The sequence below is a fragment of the Argiope bruennichi genome, chromosome 7 (genome assembly GCF_947563725.1).
Source record: "Argiope bruennichi chromosome 7, qqArgBrue1.1, whole genome shotgun sequence".
In the NCBI taxonomy this organism is placed as follows: domain Eukaryota; kingdom Metazoa; phylum Arthropoda; class Arachnida; order Araneae; family Araneidae; genus Argiope; species Argiope bruennichi.
Window position 1 is genome coordinate 122,798,087 of NC_079157.1, and position 7,594 is coordinate 122,805,680.

Genomic DNA, 7,594 nt, shown 5'->3' on the forward strand with positions numbered 1-7,594 from the left:
TTTCTTCACTTACAGCTTTTGTAATAAAATCTGCGATCAAACATTCTGTTTGAACATATTCTAATTTAATTACATTATCTTCCAACAAATTTTTCACAAAATGAAAACGTAAGTTCATGTATCTTGATTTATTTGAAGACCTGCTGCACTTAATCCACTGAATTACTGCTTGACTATTCGAGTTTAAGGTTACAGCATCATTTATAAAAATTGTTTACATTTTATTTCAGATAAAAAGTTTATAGTCCAAATAATGTCGTTACATATTTCAGAAATAGCAAATAACTCAGCTTCGCATCTTGACAGACTGACACTTTTTTGTTTATAACATTTTCATGAAATTAATAAATTGCCTAATAGAATTACACCACCAGAGAATGATTTTTTGCATTTCTCCAACTAGCATCAAAACTTGAATTAAGAAAATCAAATTTACTGTCATAAAACAATTTTTTATCTTTTGAACCCATCAATTATCTTAGTACTCTTTTAGCCAAATTTTAGTGCCTTTTTTCAGGTTTATGATTAAATTGTGACAAATATGTTGTTACAAATGATAAATCAGGCTGCGTTCTAGTAGCTAAATATAAAAGTTCACCAATTAATTCTTGATACATCGTGATGTCAATCATTTCATTTGTGGAAGGAAAACTCTTATCTTCTCCTTTTACAATTGGAGTTTTAAACTTACATTTTTCTAGATTAGGTTTAACCAATAATGATTCAATATATTCAGACTGACACAAACTAATACTATTTTCCTATTTAACAATAATTTCTATGCCTAAAAACTTACCGGTTTTGTTCTCATTTTAATTCAAATATGTTTTTGATGCTATTTACAATCTCTTGATACATTTCATCATTATTAGAAAAAATTGCTAAATTATCTACATACATACATAATATAAAGATATTTTTACCAACAATTTTAATGAACACACAATTATCAGAAGCCAGTTGCATCAATACAAATTTTTCTAATTCACCTTTTATAGTCATATACCAGTTTCTACTAGATTGTGATAAGCCATAAATTTACTTACTTTCGCAACTTACAAACTTTTTCATCTCCAATTAATTTTTCATAACCAGGTGCAAGTAACATATAAACAGTTTCTTCAAAATCCCTATATAAATATGCAGTTTTAACATCAAAGAACTTAAAAAATAAATTGAATTTAGATGCAAGTGCCATTAACATTGTGAAAGATTCAATATTCACAACAAGTGAATAAGACTCGGAATAATCTTTATTTTTTTATTTGCTTAAAACCTGCTACTGCAAGTCTCGCTTTATATCTTGTTTCACCAGTTATCTTGTGTTAAAGAATATACCCATTTGCTTTTTATTAATTTTGTTTTTGCAGGCTTATTTACTATTTCCCAAACTTTGTGTTTATTTAACGAATCCAATTTATTTTTTATTGCTCTTTCCCAGTTCTTCCAATCGATACTATTTTTGCCCAGGAATTTCTAAACCAGATATTTCATTTTTTGTTTCTTGATTTGTCTCGCATGCCACTGGAGAAGTCTCAAGGAGTTGATTAATATCCTAAGTTTCTGCTTTCGTTTTCCCCAAATAAGTACTACCTGTTAAAGATTCATTGAATTTCACTGATCTCTCTATTATCATTTTTCGACTTTTAATGTCATAAATTCGATAACCTTTTATTTCACTAGCGTATCCTAGCATTATACCACTTTTTCCTGGAACTTCAAATTTATTTCTCATTACTTTCGGAACGTGAAAATAAGCCACACAGCCGAATTTTTTAAGATAATTTAATTTCGGTTTTCTACCTGTCCGAATTTCAAGAGATATTTTTTCTTTTCCTTTACGTGGGGTTACATTAGACACTTGGGTGCTACAATTAATGGCTTCGCCCGAAAATTTTAATGGAAGCTCACTTTCATGTAATAAAGATCTAGAAACGCTGCGGTTCGCTCTTTCAGCTTTACCGTTACTTTCACTATTGTATGGAATAGTTTATTCATGAAATATTCCTGAATTACCAAGATCAAGTATCAAGTTGTTTATTTACAAATTCAAAGGCATTGTCAGTTCTTAATTTTTTAATTCTTTTATCAGTTAGATTTTCATATTTGGCTTTAAATTGCGAATATATATTAAACACTTCATGCAAGAAAAATCATCTACCAATGTCATGAAATATTTTGCGCCACCAGGTTGAATAGGACCACACAGATCAGCATGAATCAACTCAAGAACTACAGCACTTTGATTTACGTCAATATTAGGATGAGTTCTTCTGGTTATCTTACTTATATCGCACGTTTCACATCTAAAATCATTTTCATTATTAATATCGATATAATCTTTCAATTTAAGTATATACTTAGGATTTAAATGACATAATTTGTAATGCCAAATCTCATAATTACTAGTGGATTGCTTAGATAAATAACACTCTGGATTATACAGTGGTTCCAAACATAATTCTAATCTATTGTTATTTTTAAATGCTATATTAACTATCAAAACTCAACACACAATTATTATTTGATTTAATTTTACAACCCTTATCCATCAAAAAAGTTACTGACAATAAATTATATCTTTCAGAAATATAGCTAACATTAGTAATTGTTAAATTTGTTGGATTATTACACACATTTTTTTTTTAACTCTTCCGCTTTCCTTACACAAAATTTTACAGTCTTTACTTGCTTTAAAAATATCCTTTGTTTCAGGGATTATTTCTTCAAACCACATACTGTCTTTGGCCATTTGACAAGAAGCTCCATTGTCCGGCAACCATATTTTATCACTTGGGATTTCTTATTGAGAAGTAGTAAACACATCATCACTAACACTTCGTTGTTTTGTTGACTGTTTGACATAGTGTTATATATTTCGCCTTTGATAACTTTTGTTACATGGAGTATTTTTATTCCTGTAAATGCAGTCCGTGACGATGTGATATGGACGCCTGCAGATATAACAGACCCTTACACCTGAACTTTTGTTTTTCCTGAAATTAAAGACTTCCGCATTGATTCCTTCAGCTCAAATACTCGTCGGAGAATAACAAGTAATTTCTTCTTCAGGTAAAATTTCTAACATTTCTTCCAGAAGCGTAGAGGAAATTTTAGACTGAAATATGAAAAATTTACTGTAAAATAGGAAAAAAATAGTGAAAATTTTAAAGAAAAATAGAGGAAATTTTAGGGAAAAATAGTAGAAATGCTGGGGAAAATGAGGAGAAATGCTAAGAAACATAGAGGAAATTTTATTGAGAAATAGGGAAAAATTTAGTGTAAATTATGAAAAAATTGTAAAAATTTTAGGGAAAAATAAGGGAAATTTTAAGGAAAAATAGGAGAAATGCTGGGGAGAATGGGGAGAAAATTTAAGAAACATAGAGGTTATTTTAGTGCGAAATAAGGAAAATTTTAGGGCAAATTAGGAAAAAATTGTGAAAATTTTAGGGAAAAATCGGGAAAATTTTGCGGAGAAATAAGAGAAATTCTGTGGAAAATGGGGAGAAATCTGAAGAAACAAAAGAAATTTTATAGAGAAATATGAGAAATTTTACTGTAAAATAGGAAAAAAAGGGAAAATTTTGCTGAAAAATAGGGGAACCTTTAGGGAAAAATGGGAGAAAAACTGGGGAAAATAGGAAGAAATCTGAAGAACAGCAGAGGAAATTTTAGAGAGAAATAGGGGAAATTTTACAGTAAAATAGGAAAAAATAGTGAAAATTTTATTGAAAAATAAGGAAAATTTCAGGGAAAAATAGGAGAAATGCTGGGGAATATCAGGGTAAATCTTAAGAAATATAGAGAAAATATTAGAGAGAAATAGGGGAAATTCTACTGAAAAACAGGAAAAATTGTGGAAATTTTAGGGAAAAATTTAACAAATGCTAGAGTGAATGGTGAGAAGAAACAAAGGAAATAATAGAGAGAATAAGTGCAATTTTTGCTGTAAAATTGGAACAAAATAAAAATAAAAAGTTTAGGGAAATATAGGGAAAATTTTAGCGAAAAATAGGACATAAGCTGGAGAAAATGAGGAGAAATGTCAAAAAAAACAGAAGAAATTTTAGAGAGAAATAAGGTAAATTTTAGGGAAAAATAGGACAAATGTTTAGGAAAATGGGGAGAAATCTTTAGAAACATGGAGGAAATTTTAGAGAGAAATAGGAGAAATTTAACTCTAAAATAGGAAAATCTTTGAAAATTTCAGGGGAAAATAGAGGGAATTTTGAGGAAAAATATGGGAAATATTAGAGAAAAATAGGAGAAATGCTGGAGAAAATGGGGAGAAATTGTAAGAAACATAGATAAAATTTAAGAGAGATAGGGGAAACTTTACTGTAAAATAGCAAAAAAATTGTCAAAAGTTTAGGGAAAAAAGTGGAAATTGTAGGGAAATATAGGAGAAATTCTGTGGAAAATGGCGAGAAACTTTAAGAAACATACAGGAAATTTTAGAGAGAAATATGGGAACTTTTACTGTAAAATAGGAAAAAGTTTTGAAATTTATCGAAAAATAGAAAAAATGCTGGGGAAAATGCGGAGAAATCCAAAGAAACACAGAAGAAATTTTAGAGAAAAATAGGGGAATTTTACTAGAAAATAGGAAAAATTACTGAAAATTTTAATGAGAAGTCCGGGAAAATCTATGCAAAAATATGAGAAATGCTGGGGAAAATAGGGGGAAATCTTAATGTAAAATAGAAAAAAAATTAGGAGAAAAGTTAGGGAAAAATAGGAGGAATGCTGGAGAAAATGTGGACAAATCTTAAAAAAATTAGAGGAAATGTTAGATAAATAGGGGAAATTTTTCTGTAAAATAGAAAAAAAATGAGAATTTTAAGAAAAACAGGGGAAATTTTAGGGAAAAATAGGATAAATGCTGGGGATAATGGCAAAAAGAAACATAGAGGAAACGTTAGAGGGCAATAGGAGAAATCTTACTGTAAAATACGAAAATGTGAAAATTACAGGGAAATATGGGGAAAATTTGGGAAACATAGGAGAAATGCTTAGGAAAATGATTAGAAATGGTAAGAAACAAAGAGGAAATTTTAGTGAGAAATAGGAAAAATTTTACTGTAAAATAGGAAAGAATTGTGAAAATATCAAGGAAATATAGGGGGTATTTTAGTGAAAAAAATAGCAAAAATTCTGCGGAACATAGGGAGAAATCTAAAAAACATAGAGGAAATCTTAGCGAGAAATAGAGGAAATTTTACTGTCAAATAGGAAAAAATAGTAAAAATTTTAGGTGAAAATAGGATAAAATTAAGGAAAAAAATTGAAATGCTGGGGAAAATGGGGAGAAATGTTTAGAAATATAAAGGACATTTTGTGTAAAAAAGGAAAAAATCGTGAAAATTTTAGGGAAAAATAGAGGAAATTTTTGGGAAAACAAGGAAAAATGCGGGAAAACTGGGGAGAAATGTTAAGAAACATAGAGGTAATTTAAGTGGAAATAGGGAAAATTTTAGTTCAAATTAGAATTTATTGTGAAAATTTTAGGGAAAAATGAGGGAAATTTTTAAGAAAAAAAAGAGAAATGCTGGGGAAATTGGGGAGAAATGCTAAGAAGCAAAGAAATTTAAGTGAGAAATAGGGAAAATTTTATGCAAATTAGGGAAAAATTGTAAAAATTTTAGTGCAAATTAGGGGAAAATTGTAAAACTTTTAGTGAGAAATAAGGCAAATTTTAGGAAAAAATACTAGAAATGCTGGTGAAAATGTAGAGAAATGTTAAGAAAAAAAATTTTGAAAATATGTTTATTTTTAAAGTGGTAGAAGTCCATCTTAGATTGAAATTATATTTGACCGAATATATTACGGCAAAACTTAGTTCCGGTTGCTGTATGATAAAGCAAATGTGGCCGTTTGACATCATGTCTGAAATCTAGAGTTTTTATATTTATCTATTTTTGATATTTGAAAATCGGTACAGTATTTCATAAATAATAAAAAGTATATCTAAATTTTGTGTGTCGATAGTAATATGTTTACTTCCATCGCCATCTATTCAGTCCAGTGACAATGAAATAAATATAACTGATCCTAAATTTTTATTGTCAGGACATTCATTTCTACCGAACGATCGTGATTTTGGTGAGGAACTATCGAGTAACTCTTCCATTTAGAAACCAATTCCTTGCATATTCCCCAGGATTACTATAAAATAATACAAAATTGTTGAAAGCATAACAAATTTTTAGTACATAAAATGAAACGTGGAAATTTATTTTCAACCCAATCTCTGGGAAAAGTGGTTTTAAAAAGAAAGAAAAATACCGATGGTGACACCGTGAATTCATTAACTATATGCTTGATCAGATTTACAAGGGATGCACCATACAAAATGTTCAACAAAAATTCGATAGAACGAGATTTTGAATTTAAAATGATCGATTTATCAACACAATGAGGAAGGTAAATAATTACAAGTAATTTCAGAAATATAAAATTATCTTTTCTGTATGAAAAAAGGAGATTTATTATCTGAAAAATACAAGGATATGATGGATTTTTTATCATATATACAGTGGCTCCCAAAATTGAGTATACGCTATACTCTTTCTTCTTTAATTTTATTCTTTTTGATCTTACATTCCTATTTATGGCTAATATTTATAAGAACAACAAAATATACATTAACAAAAGTATTAGGCTAAAAATCAAAAAGGAGGAATCAATAATATTTTCATTACAGTAACTTTTATGTCAAAGTTACAAATTCCAAAGTCTCAAAATTGAGTATACATCTAGCAAAATCTGTCAACAAAAAGAGAAAAAGATAAATTAATATTTTGTTGCATATCCTTTTGCATTTAAAACAGCTTGTAAACGGTGTGGCACTGAGTGGACAAGAGTTTGGGTTGTTTCGCCGGATATTGTCGACCATTCTTCTTGTAATATTCTTTTTAAGTGTTCCTTGCCCCTAATATCGTGTTTTTGAACTGATTTTCCTAATTGTTCCCACAAATTTTCAATAACATTGAGATCTGGAGATTGAGGAGGGGTGTACAATTGCATCTTACAATTATACAACAACCATAACTTAACTATTTTAGCTGTATGTTTCGGGTCATTATCTTGTTAAAACAGAAAATTTGACCCTGAACCCAAATTCTGAGCACTTTGTTTTAAATTGTTCTTCAATATATCCATATATTTAATTTTGTCCATGATTCCATCAATGAAAACTAAATTTCACACTCCTTTTACAGACATACAGCCCCACACAAGAAGTGAACCACCTCCATGCTTGACAGAAGGATTGGTGTTTTTAAGAAGAATTTCAGAATTGGGCTTTCTCCAAACATAACATCGACAATCACTACCCAAAACATTGAACTTACTTTCGTCACTGAATATTACTTGATTCCAGAAGTCAGGAGGCTTTGAAATATGACTTTTAGCAAGTGAAATTCTTTTCTCTCGATTTACTTTGGAAATAAAAGGTTTTGTTCTGGCTTCGGGACCATTATAATCTGCTTTTCGGATTACTCTTTGAATTGTTTCTGCAGAAACACACTTTCCAATTTTTCTTGAAGTAGATGTAGCAATTTTTGTAGTACTCACCTTAGGATTGTTTGCT